At 39.8% G+C, this 24906-nt stretch overlaps 1 protein-coding gene across 5 annotated transcripts in view; it reads left to right on the top strand.

Annotated features, from left to right (window-relative positions):
- Positions 1 to 24906, top strand: part of dipk2ab (divergent protein kinase domain 2Ab) — a 208680-nt gene that overhangs the window by 47696 nt on the left and 136078 nt on the right. The window contains exons 1-2 of one of the 5 annotated variants that reach the window (XM_073041535.1): positions 14514 to 14560; positions 21171 to 21279. The exons of 3 other annotated variants lie outside the window; for them this stretch is intronic. The gene's annotated coding sequence lies outside the window, so the exon portion shown is untranslated. Of the gene's footprint in view, positions 1 to 14513; positions 14561 to 21170; positions 21280 to 24906 lie in introns of those variants that run through there. One more of the 5 variants, XM_073041534.1, reaches the window with a different exon arrangement.

Genomic DNA, 24906 nt, shown 5'->3' on the forward strand with positions numbered 1-24906 from the left:
CCAGTATTTTGCCCACGACAGAGCCCGCCTTCCTTACCAGCTTATTAAGACGTGAGGCGTCCCTCTTCTTAATGCTGCCTCCCCAACACGCCACCACAAAGAAGAGGGCGCTCTCCACAACTGACCTATAGAACATCTTCAGCATCTCACTACAAACATTGAATGACGCCAACCTTCTAAAGAAGTACAGTCGACTCTGTGCCTTCCTGCACAAGGCATCTTTGTTGGCAGTCCAGTCTAGCTTCTCGTCTAACTGTACTCCCAGATACTTGTAGGTCTTAACCTGCTCCACACATTCTCCATTAATGATCACTGGCTCCATATGAGGCCTAGATCTCCTAAAGTCCACCACCATCTCCTTGGTCTTGGTGATATTGAGACCATTTAATATTACTATTAAACGTTTAAATTTTTTTCACTTTTTAAACTTTTATGTAAACATTTTTTGGTTGGTTACGTCACTACATCACATTCTCTGGTCGGGACCACGGATGTATTTGCGATCGGACGTTGTCTGATTGTACGTTAAGCGGTGCACACCTGTATTTCTTGAAGAAGATGGTCCTCCAGCATGTCTTTCAGAAAATACTGGATGGCCATAGGACCATCCAGCATTTTTTTGTATTTATCCTGCTATAAAACTGGATTAAAAACCTCCAGCATTTGCTGGAGGTCTTCTGGTCAAATTGCTGCTTCTCGAAAGGAAAAGCCTTTCATCAGAACCAGGAAATGTTAAAGACAAAATTTGTCAGGAAGTTCAGGAGAATGAAGAACAATGTCTGAAATAGAGTGGAGATGGGAGATTATTGATAAAAGGGATGACAGTGTAGGGCAAAAAAGGTTAATATGGGACAATTAAGTTAACAAAAGCTCTAGCTGGAAGAGTTGTACCTAGGAGAAGAAATGTAACTATCTGAAATAAATGGGAAGGACAAAATCTATAATGAAAAAATGCCCTCTTTTTATTACAGCCAACAGGGAGGAGGTACAGCAACCTGAAGGCCCACATTAAATGTTTTAGGAACAGCTTCTTCCCCTCTGCTATCACATTTATGAATGGTCTGTGAGCTCTACCTTGCTATTCCTCTATACACTATTTATTTTATTTTTATTATAGCTTATCATAACTTTTTGTCTTGCACTGTACTGTTGCTACAAAAGAACATATTTTATGACATACAATATGCCAGTGGTAATAAACTTGATTCTGATTTAAGCTAACTGTTGATTATCTGAAATAGTTGAACTTGATGATCAGAATGCTGTGAGGTCCTGATATAGTTAAGAAAGTGCTGTTCTTTTGCATTGTTAGAAAAGTGTAGTAGCTAAGGTTGTATTAAAGTCATGTCTAGAAGCTTGCGTATTATGCTTGTAGACTTAACAGTGCCAGTGATTGGGGTTCAATTCCTGCCACTCTTCTGTGAGGAGTTTGTATGTTCTCCTTGTGACCTTGTGGGAGGAATTGTGTGATTAGTAAGGGTATTAAGTTGTAAGCATGCTATGTTGGTGCCAGAAGTATGGTGACACTTGTGGGCTGCCTACAGCATATATTTGAGCTGTGTTGATGACACAAGTAATGCATTTCACTGTATAGTTTAATGTTTTGATGGACAGGCAACAAAAACTGACCATTAATTTTAAATCTTTAAGGTATTTGAACTTGTGCATTGACACTGGAAAATACAGCGAGAAGGTGATTGGCTGTTGGTGAAGATGGATGAGAACAGAATGTTGAAGTAACAGTCCCTTCTAAATGTGAAAAGATTGAAACAGTCAGTAGACAATCCGAGTGTGGAATCGAAGTGAAGGACAAAGAAAAATCCTACACTGGTTTTGACAAGAATAGTTAAGAAATGTTTGGAGTGAATGGAGATAATTTAGTACTGACAAGTGGGAGTGATATCTATATTTAAGTTGAAGGTATCTTTTGTGAGTGTGGGGGGGGCAGAGGATTTGGTTTTGCTAAAATATTCATGATAGAGATTGACAAACAGAATGGAATGGAGTTCTGCAAGAGGCAGTATGGGAGAAAGTGCAGTTGATGTGGCTTTGGGTGGGAACAGCAGCCTATTCTCTGCTACTGGCAAGGAATATGACATGGTGAGGCATAGAGTTATAAAGTTGTATGGTATAGAATCAGGCCATTTGACCCAGCACACCAGTGCTGACCATCATGCCTATCTACATTATTCCCATTTGTCTGTCTTTCACTGTACACTGTCATAGACCAATTTCATGACATATGTCAGTGATAGCAAACCTGATTCCATCTTTGACTTCTCATTCAAGTAGCTGTCCAGACTTGATTGTTTTTGCCATCACCAATATTTCTGGCAGCTCATTCCAGATATTAACTATTCTTTGTAGGAAAAATTTACCCCACTGATTACATTTAAACTTCCTCCCTTTCACCATAACCCTATGCCCTCTAATTTTGGACAGCTAGATCATGGGAAACAGACTCGGGTTGTCTACTCTATTAGTGCCTCTTGTAACTCAATCAGGTTATCACGCATCTTCCTTTGCTCCAAACTTAACCATCCTATCCCTCCAATCCAGGCAGCATCTTTGTGAATCTTTTCTGCACTTTCTCCAGCTTAATCATATACTTCCTGTATTGTGGTGACCAGAACTGCACACAATGCTTCAAGTGGAGCCTAATTAGCATTTTTAACTTGGCACCCCAACTGTTGAACTCAAAAACAGGCAAATGACAATATCCAAGAAGAGGAAATCTAGTTATCAAGCCCAGTCCATCACTAGCAATATCCTGGTGGAAGGGGGTGGGTGAGGTTGCTTACCATTGATCAGAAACTGAACTAGAGTAACCACTATATACACTGTGACCATAACAGCAGGGGTAAGAGAGTAGGAATCCTGCAGCCACACATTTGTCTCCCAACTCCATATCTACAAGGGTCAAGTCAGGATGAGAGCAACTTTCAACAACAACACATGAACTCAACGCCATACAGGACATAGCAGCCCACTTAATCAGCATCCCATTCACAACCATTTACTCACTTCAACATCAATGCACAGTAACAGCAGTTTGTACCGTCTGCAAAATGCACTGGAGCAACTTGCCAAGACATCTTGGACAGCACCTTCCATCCCCACCACCAGGAGAGAAGAGCAGGAAAAGCAAAGGGACCTCCATCTAGAAATGCCCAAGCCACACACCATTCTGACTTGGAAATATATCGCTGTTCTTTCCCTGTTGTTCGGTCAGAATCCTGCAAAACCTATCAACATTGGTTATACTCTCACCTTAAGGACTGCAGCAGTTTAAGAAGGCAAGTATGTCAGATGCAGTGACACTACCTGCTCTCAGGATGAGGCTTTTCATTCCAGAATGAAGGAGATGTCATCCTTCTTCAAAGAAAGGGGCTTCCCTTCCTCCACCATCAACGCTGCCCTCATTGGCATTTCTTTCATTTTGTGCATGTCTGCCCCCTCCCATCCTTCCGTCACCCCACCAGGGATAGAGTTCCTCTTGTCCATGAGACATGGAAGCAGAATTAGGCCATTCAGCCCATCGAGTCTGCTCTGCCATTCCATCATGGCTGATCCCAGATCCCACTCAATCCAAACAACTGCCTTCTCCCCGTATCCTTTGATGGCATGACTGATCAGAAAGCAGTCAACCTCCACCTTAAATATACCCACAGACCCAGTGTTCACTGTAGTCTGCGTCATAGCATTCCACAGATTCACCAATCTCTGCCTAAAAAAAATTCTTCCTTGCCTCTGTTTTAAAAGGTCACACTTAATTTTTGAGGCTCTGTCCTCTAGTTCTGGCTACCCCTACCATAGGAAAAATCCAGTCCACATCCACCCGATCTAGTCCTTTAAGAGATTCCCCTGCATTCTTCTAAATTACAGTGAGTGCAGGCCTAAAGCTGTCAAACGCCTCTCATGTGTTAATCCCTTCATTCCCGGAATCAGCCTCATGAACCTCCTCTGGACACTCTCCAATGACAACACATCCTTTTTGAGATATGGGGCCCAAAACCGTTGACAATATTCCAAGTCTTATAAATCCTCAGCGTTATCTCCTTGCTTTTATATTTTGTTCCCCTTGAAATAAATGCCAGCATTGCATTTGCCTTATTTATCACAGACTCAACCTGTTGATTAACCTTCTGGGAGTTTTGCACAAGGACTCCCAAGTTCCTCTCCAGCTCTGATGTTTGAGCTTTCTCCCCATTTAGATAATAGTCTGCACTATTGTTCCTTTTGCCAAGAGAAATTATCATATATTTCCCAACACTGTAATCCATCTGCCACTTTTTTGACCATTCTCCAATTTGTCTGTTCTGTTGTAATTACATTGCTTCCTCAGCACTGCCTACCCCTCCACTTATCCTCATATCATCTACAAACTTTGCCACAAAGCCATCAATTCCATTATCCAAATCATTGACAAATAATGTGAGAAGTAGCGATCCCAATACTGATTCCTGAGGAACACCACTAGTCACTGGCAGTCAACCAGAAAAGCTTTATTCCCACTTGTTGCCTCCTGCCTGTCAGCCATTCCTCAATCCATGCCAATATTTTTCCTGTAACGCCATTGGATTTTATCTTATTAAGCAGCCTCATGTGTGGCACCTTATGAAATGCCTTCTGAAAATTCCAAGTAAATGACATGCACTGTCTCTCCTTTGTTACCCTGCTTGTTACTTCCTCAAAGAGTTCTAACAAATTTGTCAGGCAAGATTTCCCTGTACAGAAACCATGCCAACTTTGACTTATTTATCATTAGTCACCAAGTACCCCAACACGTCATCTTTAATAATAGACTCCTCAACACTTTCCTAACCACTGAGGTTATGCTAACTGGCTTATAATTTCCTTTCTTTTACCTTCCTCCCTTCTTAAAGAGTGGAGTGACATTTATAATTTTCCAGTCTCCAACACCATGCCAGAATCAAGTGTTTCTTGTAAGATCATGACCAATGCATCTATAATCTCTTTAGCAACCTCTCTCAACACTCTGTACTATATTCCATCTAGTCCAGGTGACTTATCCACCTTAAGACCTTTGAGTTTCCCTAGCACTTTTTCCTTCGTAATAGAAATGGCACACACTCCTGTGCCCCAACACTTGTGTACCTCTGGTATGCTGCTAGTGTCTTCCACAGTGAAGACTGATGCAAAGTATTTTAAGTTTGTTTGCCATTTATTTCCCCCATTACTAGCTCACCAGCATTTTCCAGTGGTCCAATATCAACTTTCACCTTCCTCTTACTCTTTAATATAACTGAAAAAGCTTCTGGTATCCTGCTTTATATTATTGGCTAGTTTGCCCTCATATTTCATACTTTCCCTTCTTATAGCTTTTTAGTTGCCTTTTTTTATACTTTAAAAGCTTCCCAATCATCCAACTTCCCACTCACTTTTGCTACCTTATATGCCTTTTCCTTGGCTTTTATGCAGTCCTTAACTTCCTTTGTCAGCCACAGTGCCTTCCCCTGCTATTTGAGAACAACAACTTCTGTGAGATGTATCTATCCTGTGCCTTGTGAACTATTCCCAGAAATTTCAGCCACCGCTCTTCTGGTGTCATCCCCAGCAGTATCCTCCTCCAATCCATCTGGGCAAGTTCCTCTCTCATGCCTCTGTAATTCCCTTTATTCCATTGCAATACTGACATGTGTGACTTGTGCTTCTGGCTCTCAAATTGCAGTATAAATTCAATCATATTATGACCACTGCCTCCCATGGGTTTCTCGACATTAAGCTCCCCAATAAGAACTGGGTTATTACACAACACCCAACCTTAAGATGGCCTTTCCCTTAGTAGGCTCAAGCACAAGCTGCTCTAAAAAGCCATCTTGTAGGCATTCAGCAAATTCCCTCTTGTGATCTGACGCCAACCTGATTTTCCAAATCCCCTTGCATATTGAAGTCCCCCATTACAATTGTGTCATTACTCTTTTAATATGCCTTTTTCCAGCTCCCTTTGCAATCTGAACTATTTGGAGGTCTATATATAATTCTCATAATTTTTTTTATTCTTGCAGTTTCTTAGCTCCACCCACAAAGATCTAACATTCACATACTCGATGTTACCTCTTTCTGTGGAGGAAATTCCATCTCTTACCAACAGAGCCATACCACCACCTCTGCCTTCCTGCCTGTCTCTTCGATACAAAGTATATCCTTTGATGTTAAGCTCCCAACTATGGACTTCTTTCAGCCGCAACTCTGTGATGCCCACAAGGTCATACCATCCAGTCTCTAATTGCGCCACAAATTCGTCCACCTTATTCCAAATGCTGTGCACATTTAAATGTGGCATCTTCAGTCCTGCATTCTTCACCCTTTTTGAATTTTGCCTCTATGGTACTATTTACCAATTTGCTCTGTTGGCATTTATACGCATCCATTGGCTTGTCCTTCCTTACATACATGTTACACCCATCATCTACTTGTAAACCTGCTGGCTCATCCTCAGCTCTATCATACTGGTATTTTGGTCCCCCTCTGATTCAAGTGAGCCTGTTGCTTTTGTACAGGTCACACCTGTCCCAGAAGAGGTCCCATTATTGAGAAATCTGAATCCCTGCCAGAGAGACTTTGGAAACTGCACAAGTGACTGCCTTAAATTGAATCCCCCATCACAATAGGTATCCACTCTATTTTTCCTCCTCCTGTGATGCCATGACTTTGTGTCTGTTGCTGCCTTCTCCTGACAAGTCTCTTTCCCCACTGCCCCCCCCCAACAGTACCCATGGCAATAGATATAGATGATTACAGGGAATGCCAGCCCTTTCCGCAAATGCATTCTCTTTGAGGTGTGACTGGTCCTCAAGCACACTTCGCACTTTATTTTCCAACTTCCGTTGCATAGAATACAACAGCATTCAAGAACATAGGAATCCAATATTTGGATATTCAGTATGCATCTCTTTGTATGCACTATGTAATATCTTATATACTTACTGTGGCCCTTGTCAATGTTTAATTCTTTGGTTAAGTCTCTTAGTTCCTCTGTCTTTTACCTGAACATTCATATTATATTTTTCATATCATGCGATGTTTCTATTTTGTTTCTGCCTTATTAAAACAAATCAACAGTTAAATTCCAGGAAAAATCCTATTAAAACAGATAGAATAACATCTCTTTTGTCTTTAAATCTCAAATTAGCATTAAGCACATTAAGAGCACTGAAGCTCCATTTAATTGATAGGGTTGATCAGATTTGTCTCATTTTGTGATTTGTAATATTTTTCTCTTGCATCCCATTGAACTGTATTTGGCTTGATGGGTATACTGAAAGCCCCCAATTGAATGTAGTCTGATTTGTGATTTAGATCCATGCTATTGGAATTATTGACCTTTTGGCATTTTTATGATGATCTTAACATCGTATTTTTAAATTCTACTTAAAAACTTGTTCAATGAAGTAAACATTTTGTATATCACTATCATAATCAATTTAATCTGATGGACATAACCAAGGTTATCAGAGATCAGTAGTTTATCTCCTAATTATTCTATAACAAAGTCTTCAATTGAACCTGAAATTTCTAGCTTTTGCTCCTTAGATTGCAAAATATAATTTGCAGTTATTGCATTTAATGTTGGCATCCTAATTGACACATCATTGCGTTTTAATTCCCCTGCTATGTTTATAAAATGATTGAAGAGCAATTGAACCTTAAACTGTTCTGAGTTTTTGGAGAAAGTGATATGCTAACAATGCAAGTTGAGACCTTTAGGAATAATTGCACAAGATTGATTTTGCATTTATCTAACACTTTGAGTTACTGCAAATTAAGTAAAGAAAGCTGGCAGCTTTTACAATTAATTTATAACTGAGAAATGTGACCTGGTGTTCTTGCTGAGTGCCCATACCACCTTCCGAATATCGCTTGCAATCCATCTCGAACAAACGGATCTCCCACCAGAACATATGCTATGACCTGTTCTCTGCAGTGTCTTCTCTCCATCTCCTCTCAAACAAAAGCCCAAGACCAATCTTAATGCCCCTCACCAAGAAACCTCCCACTAATTGGATAGCACACATTCCACATCATCCCTTATCTTTAACAATAACCCAAGCAGGCTGAAAGCAGAACTGACGGCTCATAGCAGTACAGATGTGAGCCAGGGCATTACATGTACTTTTACTATTTTTATTTATTCCATTTGGTTGATATTCTTAACATAATGCATTTTCTACTTGATGACTTTTATTAATCTATTGTGGGGAAGCCCAAGTCTAACAAATTTCTTGGCGCAGTCAACTTGCAATTGCATTCTACCTATCGTTATCTTGGAGTACCTCCAAGTGCTTTACAGCCAATGAAGTATTTTTAAAATCTAATGAGTGTTATAAAAGAAAACCTTAAATATGCAGTTCTATAACTTATGTAGAGTCCAATATGCAATGTTTATTTGAGGGTCAGACTTAGGAATAACATCACTGTAAATCTTTAATCAACTTTTTAGCATTTTATTATGAATAGAGTCCTATTTTTATCTTTACAGATGTAGCTTCACACCCAGATCTCTCTAGTACATAATCTTTCTTAATGGATCTTGAAGTCACAAAGAGCAGAATGGTATGGAGGCTACAAACCTAAAAGGAGAATAGAAAATGCTCAAAACACTCAGATAGCAGTATGTATCTGGTTACGTCACCTATAATATATTTCAAAAGCTAGGTTTAACAGCTGATGAATGCTCTTAGAAAGAAGGTTGACTTTTAAGATTAGATTTTATCTTGAATTACAAGTAGCAGGAATTGGATGGAAATTTCATGAATATGTACTTTGGGGAAAAATGAAATTGCTTGATGCTAGGACTGCATGAATTTACTTCAGTTATGTTTGTCTTGCCAAGAGCTTCAAGGATGTTCTTTCATAGGATTTCTGAATTAGTCAAATTACTTTGAATTTTGTTTAATGCCTTGTATCCATGGTTCCTAATAATTGTGCTCCATACCTTGAAATAAGTTGAAGATAAATGCTCATAAAGCTGAATTTGTGGGCAAGCAGCCAGAATGGGTCTATTGAGGAATATAGGGTAACAAGAAAGGAGCTTAAGAAGGGGCTGAGGAGAGCAAGAAGGGAGCATGAGAAGGCCTTGGCAAGTAGGGTAAAGGAAAACCCCAAGGCATTCTTCAGTTATGTGAAGAACAAAAGGATGACAGGAGTGAAGGTAGGACCGATTAGAGATAAAGGTGGGAAGATGTACCTGGAGGCTATGGAAGTGAGCGAGGTCCTCAATGAATACTTCTCTTCGGTATTCACCAATGAGAGGGAACTTGGTGACTGTGAGGATAATATGAGTGATGTTGATGTTCTGGAGCATGTTGATATTAAGGGAGAGGAGGTGTTGGAGTTGTTAAAATACATTAGGACAGGTAAGTTCCCGGGGCCTGTCGGAATATTCCTCAGGCTGCTCCACAAGGCGAGGGAAGAGATTGCTAAGCCTCTGGCTAGGATCCTTATGCCCTCATTGTCGACGGGAATGGTGCTGGAGGATTGGAAGGAGGCGAATGTTGTCCCCTTGTTCAAAAACGGTAGTAGGGATAGTCCAGGTAATTATAGACCAGTGAGCCTTGCGTCTTTGGTGGGAGGCTGTTGGAAAAGATTCTTAGAGATAGGATCTGTGGGCATTTAGAGAATCATGGTCTGATCAGGGACAGTCAGTGTGGCTTTGTGAAGGGCAGATCGTGTCTATAACAAGCCTGATAGAGTTCTTTGAGGAGGTGACGAGGCCTATGGATGAGGGTCGTGTAGTGGATGTGATCTACGTGGATTTTAGTAAGGCATTTGACAAGGTTCCACACATAGCCTTATTCAGAAAGTCAGAAGGCATGGGATCCAGGGAAGTTTGGCCAGGTGGATTCAGAAATGGCTTGCCTGCCGAAAGCAGAGGGTCATGGTGGATGGAGTACATTCGGATTGGAGGGTTGTGACTAGTGGTGTCCCATAAGGATCGGTTCTGGGACCTCTACCTTTGGTGATTTTTATTAACGACCTGGATGTGGGGGTAGAAGGGTGGGTTGTCAAGTTTGCAGATGACACAAAAGTTGGTGGTGGTGTGGATAGTGTAGAGGATTGTCAAAGATTGCAGAGAGACATTGATAGGATGCATAAGTGGGCTGAGAAAGTGGCAGATGGAGTTCAACCCAGAGAAGTGTGAGGTGGTACACTTTGGAAGGACAAACTCCAAGGCAGAGTACAGAGTAAATGGCAGGATACTTGGGAGTGTGGAGGAGCAGAGGGATCTGGGGTACATGTCCACAGATCCCTGAAAGTTGCCTCACAGGTAGATAGGATAGTTAAGAAAGCTTATGGGGTGTTAGCTTTCATAAGTCGAGGGATAGTGTTTAAGAATCGCGAGGTAATGATGCAGCTCTATAAAACTCTGGTTAGGCCACACTTGGAGTACTGTGTCCAGTTCTGGTCGCCTCACTATAGGAGGGATGTGGAAGCATTGGAAAGGGTACAGAGGAGATTTACCAGGATGCTGCCTGGTTTAGAGAGTATGCATTATGATCAGAGATTAAGGGAGCTAGGGCTTTACTCTCTGGAGAGAAGGAGGATGAGAGGAGACATGATAGAGGTATACAGGATATTAAGAAGAATAGATAGAGTGGACAGCCAGCATCTCTTCTCCAGGGCACCTCTGCTCAATACAAGAGGACATGGCTTTAAGGTAAGGGGTGGGAAGTTCAAGGGGGATATTAGAGGAAGTCTTTTTACTCAGATTGGTTGGTGTGTGGAATGCGCTGCTTGAGTCAGTGGTGGAGGCAGATGCCCTAGTGAAATTTAGGAGATTACTAGGCAGGTATATGGAGGAATTTAAGGTGGGGGGGGGGGGGTTAGATGGGAAGCAGGGTTTAAGGGTTGGCACAACATTGTGGACTGAAGGGCTTGTACTGTGCTGTACTGTTCTATGTTCTGTGAAAGTTGGGGGAGCACTAGATGAGCCATGTCAAGATGATCATATCATCAGCAACTCAAGCTTATTTCAGCTAAATGATGCATTTGTTTGTACTGTCATCAAATTGTATATTTATCTTGTGAAATCAGATGAATTGGTATATTCCAATGAAGTTTTGTCTGACATCCCACATAAATGATGCTGACAGATAAGGTTATTTTTGTGCTGTGTGTGTACGCTTGGTGTCAAGTTAATTTTGCTATTTTGAAAATTCATTTTTTAAAGTTTTCATTCTGTAATTGCTTTTGCTTTGTAATAACATTGTCTTGTTAATTATTGTTCTGCTTCCTAACACATCTTGTACCATACGATTAATTCAGGAGAAAATATTTGAGAAGTTTGATCTATTTACATTTCTTTCATCTTGAGTTCTTTGGTAAGGTAATGAATTATCTATTGAAATCAAATTTTTCCAAACATGTCCTTATTAAATGGAGAGAGCTATTGCTGAACAATGGGTGTCATGGGTATAGAATGCATAAATCACGTGTGAATGGTTATCCTTTTGCCCCTTACTACTTGCAAACCTTTCAGTGATCTTTTTAGGATGATCATTTATTATTCTCTATCCATTTAAAAATAGTAAGTTGACGAAGTCCTTTTTTTAAAAAAAAAAGCTTGTTAGATATTTGGCTGAGCCAAATGGCTTGAAGATTACCGAAGTGAAACTGTTAAGTTCTTTAGAGGAGCATAAGCAGGTGGAAAACTTTGAAGAAGGTTTGAACATTAGCTTCAGTGAAGCAGTTTTGATCTTGAAGCCTTTATTTCTGCAACTTGAATCTGCAGGGAAGGAGATTACTGTTCAGTTAGTAAATGTTGCCTAAAACTATATTCTTTAATTTGGGAAAGTCTTGTCAGTTTTGCCATCAATTTTGTTTACATGACAAGCTGTTAGAAATAGGAATGATTAGGGTAGTAGAGTATGAGAAGGGAACTCCACTTCTAACACTATTTTTGGCATTATTTTGTGTTTGTGTTTCAGAAAGTATGCAGAACAAAATCAGATAAATCTGGATCGCTTCCTTTAAAGCTGACTTATAATGTGCTCAATTTTAAATGTAATCTATTTGCAAAAAATAGACTGAAGTATCTAAGACCATAAGATATAGGAGCAAAGTTAGATCAATTAACCCATCAAATCTGCTTCACCATTCAATCATGGTTGATTTCTTTCCCCATAATCCGTAATCTCTTTACCATTTAAGAGTCTGTCAAGCTTGTCTTAAATATGCCCAATTTGGTATCCACGACCCTCTGTGATCATGAATTCCACAAATCCACTGTTCTCTGGCTGAAGAAATTCCTCATCTCATTTTTAAAGGGACGTCCCTTTATTCTGAAGCTGTGCTCTCTGGTCCTATGCTCTCCTATTAATGTAAGCATCGTCTCCACATGCACTCTGTCAAGGTATTTCAGTATCTAGTAGGTTTTTGTGAACTCCATTCTTTTGAACTCCGTAGAATACAGGCCCAGTGTCATTGAATGCTCATTATGCTCATCATACTGTACGTTAAACCTTCAATTCCTGCGATCATTCTTGTGAACCTCCTGTGGACACTCTTCAGACCCAGCATATTCTTCCTTTGATACAGGGCCCAAAATTACTCAATCTGCCCGTATTTTGGATATTGGTTTTGCCCTGTTTCTGTTGATTATCTCCATTATTTTCCTGCATTTTCTACTGGTCATATTGACCATTCTGTGATAAATTGTCTAATTCAAACAAGCTAATATAAGATGTTTCAACTTGAATTGAATTTTCAACTCTTCTATAACCAAATGTTGAATTATGTCTTTGAAGCTATTCTTTATGTAATTTTTAATATGAAATAATTTAGCAACCATGTTCCTATGCTGGATAGGGAATATAAATAGAGATGTGAATGTCAAGCATGTATGTGAAAAGAGCTATAGTGTAGTATGTTTCTTAAAGAGAATTTCTTTTTCCAACTTGTTTCAAAAGATTTAATTGGGCAAAATGTTCCTATGACATGATAACCATCCACTGTCCTAGATGTGTCATATAGTATTCATTAATCAATTTTATAAAGTTAAATATTTTTGAGGAAATATTTTATATACCTAGAATTAGTATATATTGCTCCTTATCAGAAGTGATATAGGGACAGAGATATCATTAAATTTAGATGACGGTGCATACTTGTCTACTCCCAGGCAGTGGGACAAAAATGTAATAGACCTTTTTTAAACCATTTAATTCACCTTTGTAACCAACATTTATATCCAATTAAAATTAACCAACACACAAGATATGTCTAAATTTATGCTTAATATTTTCAGAAGATTCCAGCCTAAGAATTTTGCACGTTACTTCTATTTGTCGATGTGGAGCAGAGAGAGAGAGAGTTTGTAAATCTGGTCAGAGCAAAGGATGTTGGAAGCAAGGGTGCCAAGGGAGGGGTGCAGGACAGGTGGCAGAGGAGGAGTGCTGTGGGCTGGTGGGGGGTGTGGGTAGGGTAGTTACAGACACCCCCAGCCCTGAGACACCAGGCAATGTCATTTGATTCCAAACAATTGGTTTATTGATCATTGCAGAATGTCTCTGTGGTGTTTCCTACTCTCTCCCCTCTCCCTTCCTCTTTTCTGAACCACAATTTACCTCTCTTCATGCCTCCTTCCCACTCTCTGTCCAAAATATACCCATAATGAATATCAGTTTTATCATTTTCATATCTCATGAAATTTTTTTTGTGGTATCAGTACAGTGCAATACATAAACTTTCTACAATATTGTGCAAATAGACTATTATAACATTAACAGTTTCTTTTCTACTTTGCACTGGAACAAATGTGCTTGCTGTGTGTGTATATATGTATGCCAGGTATGCTCATTTAGGGTACTATCACTAGTTGAGGGTTTGATTAATGGTTACTAGAGTTGAACTGCAGCCACTTCATTCTTTTACCAACCTGTGTGATTTGTGAAATGATTGAAAACTCCAATCCATTTCACTTTGGCCTTGGTGCTTTTGGTTGCCTTAACAACAGGTCTAAATCAATATTTTCTCTAATGCAAAAAAAAACTTTTGTATAGTGTGTAATGATAGCTCATTCAAACCCTAGGGGTTTTGGTGGTGATGAGTTGCTGTTCATGAACATCCATGTTTCAGAATAAAATTGTAAATCTTAAGAATGCAGTTGGTTGACTGAAGTATTATGGTACTGCAGCTGTTTTATTGCATCCTAATTCACTGTACTTCTGATGCAATTGGTTGGAGGTGATGTCTATGAAGTGAGCATCCTCCATGAATTTAACACTGCAGTTCTGAAAGATACAGTTGGGAGTACACATAACAGATGAACTCACCTGCCCCCAATACCACCTCTTTGGTCAAGAAAGCACAGCATTGTCTTCACTTCCTGAGACGATTGCAGAGAGTGAGGCACTCCATTGCCCGCCTTCCCCATTTTAGACAAATTTTACACATGCAGCACTGAGTCTTGATTAGCTCCATCACTGTCTGTTACAGGAATAGCAAGACATCTAACTGTAAGTTTGAACAAAGGGTTCCAAGAACTACTGAGTGGATCATCGAAGTCTCCCTTCCAGCCATTGGAAATATTTATCAGGTGTGCTACATACGCAGGGCTCTTATTCAATTCAAATTTAATTGTCATTCAACCATTCATGAATACAGCCAAATGAGACAGTGTTACTCTGGGGTCAAGGTGCAAAACACAGTACCAACAATCACACAGCATAAAGCACACACAAGATAGCAATGATAAATGGTATCACAATCACGCAAGAAGAGTCCCAAAACTCGCGCCATCAAACCACAGTCGACCACAATACAGAGTAAACACTAGGGGTAGCACTGACTTCAGCCTGGATGCCATGCCATCGCCCCCCTGGTAGAGTGCACTGGCCTGATGCCCACCAGGGGCCACCGTGGCTTGAGAGTTCAAAGATTTGCTACTTAGCTTGTGTTTTAAATGCACCTTATCATTTGTTAATTCACTTGTGGTAATATTACTTTATATGTATGTGTGTGAGTCATGTGTATTGTGTTGTGCTACAGATGAATATTGTTTAGTTTGGCAGTATATATATGTATGATTGACAATGAACTAAATTTGAACTCTGAATGATACAATCATTGGAAAAATTAACAATCAGAATCAGGTTTAATATTGCTGGCATATGTTGTGAAATTTGTTAACTTGGCGGCAGCAGTACAATGCAATACATTATAAATAGAAGAAAGTCAGTTGCAGTAAGTGTGTATGTAGATTACATTTTTAAACTGAAAACAGTGCAAAAACGGAAATAATTAAATAAAAAGTGAGCTAGTGTTCATGGGTATCATTTAGAAATCAGATGACAGAGGGGAAGAAGTTGTTCCTGAATTGCTGAGTGTGTGCCTTTAGGCTTCTGTAGCTCTTTCCTGACGGTAACAAAGACAAGAGAGCACGTCCTGGGTGCTGAGAGTCCTTGATAATGGACGCTGCTTTTATGAGATGCCGTTCTTTGAAGATGCCTTGGATACTACAGAGGCTAATGCCCTTGATGGAGCTGAGTAATATTACAATTTTTTTCGATCCTGTGCAGTAGTCCCCCATACCAGACACATGCAGCCTGCCAGAATGCTTTCTACAGTACATCTGTAGAAGTTTTCAAGTGTTTTAGGTGACAAGCCAAATCTCCTCAAATTTCTAATGAAATATGGCCACTGTCTTGCCTTCTTTACAGCTGTATCAATATGTTGCGATCAGGTTAGATCCTCAGACACCCTGGAACTTCAAATTGCTCACTCTTTCCACTTCTAATCCCTCTGAGGATTGGTTTGTGTTCCTTCGTCTTACCCTTCCTGAAGTCTGCAATCAGTTCTTTGGTCTTATTGATGTTGAGGGTAATGTTGCTGCTGTGACACCACTCAACTAACAGATATGTCTCGCTCCTTCAAGCCCTTGTCTCCCTCTGGGATTCTACCAATGATAGTTGTATCATCAGCAAATTTATAGATGAGATTTAAGCTAAGCCTAGCCACACAGTCATGGGTATAGAGAGGAAAAAGCAGTTGAGGATCCAATTGCAGAGGGAGGTACAGAGGCCCAGGTTCAGTAGCTTATCAATCAGGACTATAGGAATGATGTGATCTAGGAACACTGAACTATTGTCAATGAGCAACATCCTGACTTAGGTGTTTGTATTGTCCAGATAATCTAAGGCCCCTTGAAGAGCCATTGAGATTACATCTGCCGTAGACATGCAATGAAATTTCTGCTACTTTTTGCTTTACCAAAGTAACAAAACAAGTTGTTCAGTCATCTAATATTATAGAAACCATTAATTCTACATGAATATGTAAAAAGACAAATCAAATGGAATACATGAACAGTAACAGGCCCATTATCCTCTCAGGCCTTCTCTACCATTCATTTGGGAGCAGGCAGAGCCTGCACTTCACTTTCATTTACCTATTTTTCTTCTTTCTTCACAAACAAGATCTTATTTTTGTATTGGAATCTTAATTGTTCCTTATCTTTTCAGCAAGATACAATTTTATTTTTACTGTATATGTACTTTCTGATTCTATATAATTGGGTAGATAATGGCACATTTTCTAAATGAGTATGGGGTAGAAATAGAGGATAAAATACCTCTGATAAAATATTAACTGGAATAAGTCAAAGGGGGAAGGATTCAATGTATGCAAAGGAAAGATAACATAGATAATGAGATTTTGGATTTATGATTGCCCTTTTGATCTATAACTAGGAATCCTTAAAGTAAATTTGTTAGCCTCTTTTGTTATAAATTATAGAACAAATTAATGGTAGAATATGCTTTTGTGTTTGCTAGTTTTTCAGGTGTTTTTTCAGAGTGACACAGCTGCAGACCTGCTTCTCTATAGCTACAACACATTGGATGCTAGCTGTTTAGAGTCTCTACATTCTGCATGTGACTGTGTGATATTTCACTTGGTGCTCTGCATTTCTGCTACATCCCAAATAACATGCAGTTAATAGATCAATTGGCCACTGCAAATTTGTCCAAGTATAGAGTGGCATGGTTAGCATGGCAATTAGTGTAATGCTTTATAGTGCCAGCAACCTACCGTAGATTCAATTCAGCTGCTGTCTGTATGGAGTTTGTATTTTCTCCCCATAATAGTATGGGTTTCCTCTGGGCACTTGTGTTTCCTCCCATATTCCAGTGACATGCAGGTGGGTTAGGTTAATTGATCATGCGGGTGTAATTGGGCAGCATAGGCCATAAGGGCTTGTTACCATGTTGTAACTTTAAATAGACAGTAGTCTGGGAGTTGGGGTGGAATAGATACTACAAATATGCAAAGAATATTATGGGTTAGGATAGGATTTGTGTAAATAGATGGCTGATGCAGAGAGTGGGGCCAAAGGGTTTGTTTTTATGCTGTTGTCTCTAAAAGCAAGTAAGCACAGCCACAATGTCTCCACTTCTTGAGGAAATTGAAGCACGTGGGGTTCCCTCACCCTCCTCCCCATCCATTCTAACCAATTTTTTTACAGGAGCACCATTGAGTGTGTCCTGCATCAGTCTGGTACAGGAACAGCAAGCCATCTGACTGAATAACCCTACAAAGGAATGAAAAGACTGCTGAGAGGATCATTGGGGGTCTTTCTTTCACCCATCTGAGATATTTATCAGGGATGCTGCAAACACAAGGCCCTCAGCATTGTCAATGAATCCTCCAATCCATCCAATAATCTCTCTAAACCCCTACCACCAGACAGAAGGTACCATAGCATTAGGACTGTTAGGATGGAAGTCCACTTTCTGTCATCAGTCAAGTCTCATCACATATGAAGTGCAGTCGAGTATACTGTTTAACTTTGGTCATAAAAGTGAAATAGAAAACCTACAGCACAATACAGGCCCTTTGGCCCACAATGCTGTGCTGAACATCTACTTACTTCAGAAATTACCTACGATTACCCATAGCCCTCTATTTTTCTAAGCTCCTTGTACCTATCCAAGAGTCTCTTAAAAGACCCAATTGTATCTTCTTTACTTGAATGGCTTATTATTTCTAAATTTATTTATGATAATATTACCCTGTCTTGTGTGTACCAAAAGTGTGGATAATCCAGGAGGTACATAGTCTGCTGAAGGCTAGATCTGTGGCATTCAAGTATGGCGACCCAGGCCTGTACCAGAAAACCAGGTATGATTTGCGGAGGGATATTTCAAAGGTGAAGAGACAAATTTGAATGAAGCTGGAGGCAACATCGGATGTACAACAAATCTGGCAGGATTTGCAAGACATTACTTCTTAAAAGTGAAACCCAATAGCATGAAAGGCAGCGATGCTTCAGTACTAGATGAACTCAATGCCTTCTATGCCCGCTTTGAAAGAGAGAACATAACTACAGCTGTGAAGAACCCTGCTGCACCTGTAATCTCTGCCTCAGGGGCGGATGTTAGGCTCTTAAAGAGGGTGAACCCTCCCAAAGCGGAAGGTCCCGATGGTGTACCTGGTAAGGCTCTGAAAACATGCCAACCAACTGCCGGGAGTATTCAAGGACATTTTCAATCTATCACTGATATGGGCAGAAGTTCCTACTTCAAAAAGGCAACAATTATACCAGTGCCAAAGAAGAATAATGTGAGTTACCTTAATGACTGTTGCCTGGTAGCACTCACATCTACAGTGCTGAAATGCTTTGAGAGGTTGGTCATGACTAGATTGAATCCCTGCCTCAGCAAGGACCTGGACCCATTGCAATTTGCCTATTGCCACAATAGGACAACAGCAGACGCAATCTCAATGGGTCTTCACATGGCCTTAGACCACCTAGACAATACAAACACCTATATCAGGATGCTGTTCATCGACTATAGCTCATCATTTAATACCATTATTCCTACAGTCCTGTTTGAGAAGTTACAGAACCTGGGCCTCTGTACCTCCATCTGCAATTGGATTCTTGACTTCCTAACTGGAAGACCACAATCTGTGCAGTTTGATGATAACATTTCCTCCTCGCTGATGATCGAAACTGGTGCACCTCAGGAGCATGTGCTTAGCCCACTGCTCTACTCTCTCTATAACTATGACTATATGGCTAGGCTATGGCAATCCTCATAAGGGATCAGAGGTGGAGAGAGTGAGCAGTTTCAAGTTACTGGGTGTCAAGATCTTTGAGGACCTAACCTGGTCCTAACCTATCGATGCAGTTGTTTAAAGAAGGCAAGAGAGCGACTATAATTAATTAGGAGTTTGAAGCGATTTGTTATGTCAAAAAATGCACCCAAACTTCTATAGATATACTGTGGAGAGTATTCTGACATCACTGTCTGGTATGGGGTAGGAGCTACTGCACAGGACCAAAAGAAGCTTCAGAGTGTTGTAAATTTAGTTGACTCCATCTTGGGTACTAACCTACAAAGTACCCGGAATATCTTCAAGGAGTGGTGTCTCAGAAAGATAGCATTCATTATTAAGGACCTCCAGCACCGAGGGCATGCCATTTCCTCACTGTTACTATCAGGTGGGAGGTACAGAAGCCTGTAGGCACACACTCAACAACTGAGGAACAGCCTCTTCCCCTCTGCCAACCGATTCTTAAATGGACATTGAACCGTTGAACACTATCTCACTTTTAAAAATATATATTATTTCTGTTTTTTGCACAATTCTTAATCTATTCTATATATATATATATATACTGTAATTGATTTATTATTATTATTTTTTTTTGTTTTTCTATAGTATATATTGCATTGAACTGCTGCTGCAAATTTCATGACACATGCCGTTGATAATAAACCTGTTTCTGCTTTTCTACTGAAATTAATGCAGTTACTGAACATGCTCCTGGTCTAAGCTATCTATCTAAATGTAACTATCTGAATGACACAGCAGATTCCAAAGGGAAGATGTGGATGACCTTTTTATCAGGATATTCCTGTAGTTTCATCAGCTTGGGGGTGGATGGGGGGGGTAATTTTTGATTGTTTTACAAAACGTTTGTTTTGTTTGTAAGGGTAAACTTGAGCTGATTGTCACTTAAATTTTTAACTCATCTCCATTCTATCTTTGATCTCTTCTACTATGACAAATTATTATCTGGAGGAATAGCATGTGTCTGATTTTGCTCATTGCAGACCTCCAAACTGAACATTAAGTTCTGAACAATTTAATAAAATATTCAAGCTTATTTGAATTAGCCAGTTTGAGTAGAAGGCCACCAACTTGTAACGCTAACTATAATTTTCTGTCTCTGGAGATGCTGAATGTCAGTTTTGATATTATAACCTTTCTAGTCATGGCACAATTTCAATATTGGTTGTTTACTTTTTCTATGATTTAATTCTTACTATTTGCACCTTCTGATCTTTACCACTGTTTGCATTAAAAATCGTCACCACTTATTTCTCTTGGTTTCTACCATATGGTATTATTTTTATTCTCTCACATGCATGTTTTCCTCATGTTAAAGAATGTTTGATTTCTGAATCCTTAGTTCTAAGTCATTAACTTTTGAGCATTTCTTGAATTTTCAGTTATTATTTATACTGAATTTTTCACACTATGTTAATGAACAGCTCATCCTTAGTGAAAGGAACAGTTCCTAAAGAAAGGAGTTACATAAAAATTCATGTAGCAAGAGGTACTCTAAATCCTTTCATAGACATAGTAACAATAAATCAAGTTAATCAGTCATCTCCCTGTAAGATGTGGTAAATCAGAAACAATCTACTTGTTTTGACAAGCTTAAATATACAAATAGAAGCTTAAAAGTCATTCTTTGAATAGTCCTCATTTCCAAATGGATGAGTGCAGATGGTTAAATGTTTTCTAATTTTAAGTTGCTTCTATATGTAAGGTACACTTTACCAATGATTTATCAAAAAGACATACCTGTGATCTCTAAATGAATTCCCTATACCTCATTGTATCGCAAACAGTTTTTGTTAAGAGATAAAACCTTTGTGATGATTTATTTATTAGGGAAATGTTTGATAATTTGGGAAAGAACTGTGTTTATAAAATGCTTGATTTGTGCAAAATTACTTTTCCAGTCAGTGGTAATTGTACATTTTATCCAAATGTGAAAATTTCATTTAAATGTGTCAGATTTACAGATTTCAACATAATTATTTGCAAGATTGACATGCATACAAAGTTACAGGAATGGTCACCTCAACTTGCATGGAATGTTTATAATTTAGCTGTTTTATTCTACCTAGGGGCCTCTCTGGCAATGGATGATACTGTCAAGTACTTTGGCGCCTTGGAGCAAAGAAAGCTGAAAAATTCCTTTTTGGTTTCCTAAGAAAAACTAGATATCTGCTGCAGGTATTAGGTACCTCAGTGCATCCCCAGACACTGAAACTGATTTAATTACTTAGCCTGAAAATAAAATGTAGTTCATTATATGTGCTTGATCACATATGTCTCTCTATTTAAGATGAAATCCCTGAACCAGAAGGCATAGCAATGCCTCCACTTTGTAAGAAGATTGAGGCAATCTTCCCATCTCATCCCATCTTAGCTGTGTTTTACAGGAGCACCATTGAGAGCATCCAGGCAAGTTGCATCTCCATCTGGAATGGAGCTGTCAAGCATTGGACTGGAAGTCCCTACAAAGGACTGTGAGAACAGCTGAAAAGTTCATTGGGCTCTCCCTACCATCCATCGGGGACACTTATCAGGAGTGCTGTGTATGGAACCCACCCATCCAATTAGCATCCCCTTTGACTTTTACTTCCATCAGGCGGAAAACGCCAATGCATTAAAAACAAGAATGATTAGGAAAGGGAAAAAAGTTTCTTCCTTCAAGCCATTAGGCTTCTTAATCCCTGCAGCATTGTATTTGGAGTGTCATTGGTTAATCTGTTCCGTACCTTACAATATTTAATTTATGCACTTTAGTTTGTTACTTATGCGGGATTCATCTCTAGATTTTATCTATGCCTTCATAAGTTATTGTGTGTTATGTGTACTACAGTGCTTTACACCCTGGCTCGGCAAAACGTTGTTTTGTTTCTATATACATTATTCTGTTATGTACATAACAAAATAATGTATATAGAAACAAAACAACATTTCATACACACTTAGTTAAATGATAATACACTTGACAAAAATGTCCTATTCCACTTAAGATATGGTAATTTTGCTCTCACTATATTTCTGGTTCGTGTGGCGCATGGCCAAGTGGTTAGGGTGTTCGACTAGCGACCTGAAGGTCATGAGTTCGAGCCCAGCAGGGGCAGCGTGTGTGTCCTCAAGGCACTTAATCACACAATTCTCCAGTCTACCCAGCTGAAAAATGGGTACCGGCAAAAAATGCTGGGGGGGAGTCTCGTACTCTCAGTCAATTCACGCCACAGAAACCGGCATAAGCACCAACCTGATGAGCCACAAAGGCTCAGGACAGGACTTTGATATTTCTGGTTCTATATTTGAATGCTTCAGGAGAGCACAGGTTTAACATCAATACAGGCAGTCCCCGGGTTATGAATGAGTTCCGTTCCTGAGTCCGTCTTTAAGTCGGATTTGTACCTAAGTTGGAACAAGTACATCCAGTATTATTTAGTGTCACTTAGTCAAAAGTTTGTCTTAGTATACAGTATATATTTTACCTTTCTATGCATATACAACACTTAAGAAACGTATGTATTCCAATAATTAAACCACTGCGTTGCTTAGTAATAATTGTAGCTTTCATTGGGGCAGGGCGTTTCATATGCTCCATTATTCTCACTTTATCCTTTAAAATTGTTCCTATCGTTGACCAACTGTAGCCTAACGCTTTTCCAATAACCGATGACATTTCACCTCTTTCCAAACACTTTATTATTTCCACTTTATTTTCAATCGTGATCGCTTCCCATCAATGGAACAGAAACACTGCGGGTGGCGGGTCCTGAGCTTTGCCAGGTCCCGAGCTCCACCGGGTCCTAAGGACCACTGCACTGAATTCCCCGGGTCCTAAAGTCCACCACACTGAGACAGGTTAAATGGGACAAGTGGGGGCTGTGCTGGGTTTGGGTATTTCATCCTCCACAATATTCCATGTGGGAATTTAAACTGGTGGTGGTAGTGTTTTTTTTAAAGAGGTCGAGTTGCGAGCTCGACATCAACCCGGCATGGTTGGAGAGCGAGCTCGGAAGCAGTCTGTCACTGGATCGAACTTGGGAACCTCCATTCTCGAGCCCGGCGCTGATCTGACTGCACCACCAGCTGACTGGAAAAGGGGGGGGGGGGGGTTGGGGTCAGGGTAAATCTTGCTAAGAAAAATTTAAGCCAAATACAAAGTTACACACTCAACACAGTGTTAACGGCAACGTCTTAATATGTCGGACAGCGTCGCGACCCAATTTAAAATGGCAGACGGTGTTCTCCTTCCTCGGTTTGTAAGTACCAGTTGTCCGAAAGTCAGATGTTCATAGCTCGGGGATTACCTGTATTCACAAAGAACAAGCATAATGCCCATTAGTAACTGTTCCGTTGGAAATGTACTGTTGGATGTATCTAATGGACAAGATCTTTGGAATGCTGTGGTATTTTATTTTTATGTATTCTATTGAGATGCCGCGTGGAAAGGCCTTCTGGCCCTTTGAGCCATGCCACCCAGCAATCCCCTGCTTTAATCCTAGCCTAATCACGGGACAATTTACAATGACCAATTAAGCTACTAACTGGTACGTCTTTGGATTATAGAAGGAAACTGAAGCATGCAGAGGAAACCCATTCAGTTATGTGGAGAACGTACAAACTCCTTACAGGCAGGGTGGATTGTGTAACCGTATTCTACATTAAGTGGCAAAATAATCAGTGGTAGCGTTAGAAAGTTTTCTTGATGTAGCAAGTGTTTTAAGCTGAAGTGCAGATTCAGCAGAAGTTTTCAAAAAGGAATTTAAATGTTAGGAGTATAATGTGAAGGCATGAGGGAATGAACAGATGAGTGCAGCTAATTGGCTTATTCTTTCATGGAGTCAGCACAGGCGTAAAGTACCAAATGGCTTCATTTCTGTTAGCTCTGATTTTAAACCTTGAAATCTAACATTGTACACTAAAATATTTAGTGACTCTAATCATTTGTACACTGAAACAACCTTGCTCTTAAAACTTAAATACCGTAGATTTCGCACTACAGAGCGCACCTGATTAAAAGCCGCTGGCTCTAATTTTAGAAAGAAAATCAATTTTGTACTTGTACAGGCCGCACCGGATTTTAGGCCGCAGGTGTCCCACGTTGTAATATGAGATATTTACACAGAAAGATATTACACGTGAGGATTTTTTAACTTTTAATTAAATCCATATGGTAACAAACAAATACATATTGCAAATGCTTTTTTTCGAACCGTGCCTGTAATACGGCTACTTTTAAATATACATACGTATCGGTAACACACAAATTACGTTGCATATACATTCCAATATCTCCTAGCGACTGGTAAAAATATATATACTGCAGCCTACCAGGAAAAGTTATTGATCGCCTTTAACTTAAAAGCAGCGTTTTGGCTCCGCCGCTCCGCCGCTCCCCCCCACCTTCCCGTTTATCGCAAACCGGTATTTCCCACAAGACGCGGCGAAACCGGATGTGACGTCTAGCATTCCGGGCTGTAGTACAGAAAACATACTAACAAATGAATTACTAAGCGAAAATATTATAAACTAAATAACTGCCATAAAGGCAGCACAATGCTTTTCTTCGAGTGTTTTCCATGTTGATGAGGGTGAGTACAAATGACTGATTTACAATAATTTAATTGTGAAAGTGCGCTTGATTTATCGTACAATTTCATTGGACCTCTGTGAACTACTCATCAATTTTATTGGTGTGCTGTTACGAGGCAAAATGTTTTTGGCGGCATGAAAAAAAACCATGCATTAGCCGCACCGTAGTAAAGGCCGCAGTGTTCAAAGCTGATCAAAATGTGGGAAAAAAGTAACGGCTTAAAATCCGGA

The sequence above is a fragment of the Hemitrygon akajei genome, chromosome 3 (genome assembly GCF_048418815.1).
Source record: "Hemitrygon akajei chromosome 3, sHemAka1.3, whole genome shotgun sequence".
NCBI lineage: Eukaryota > Metazoa > Chordata > Chondrichthyes > Myliobatiformes > Dasyatidae > Hemitrygon > Hemitrygon akajei.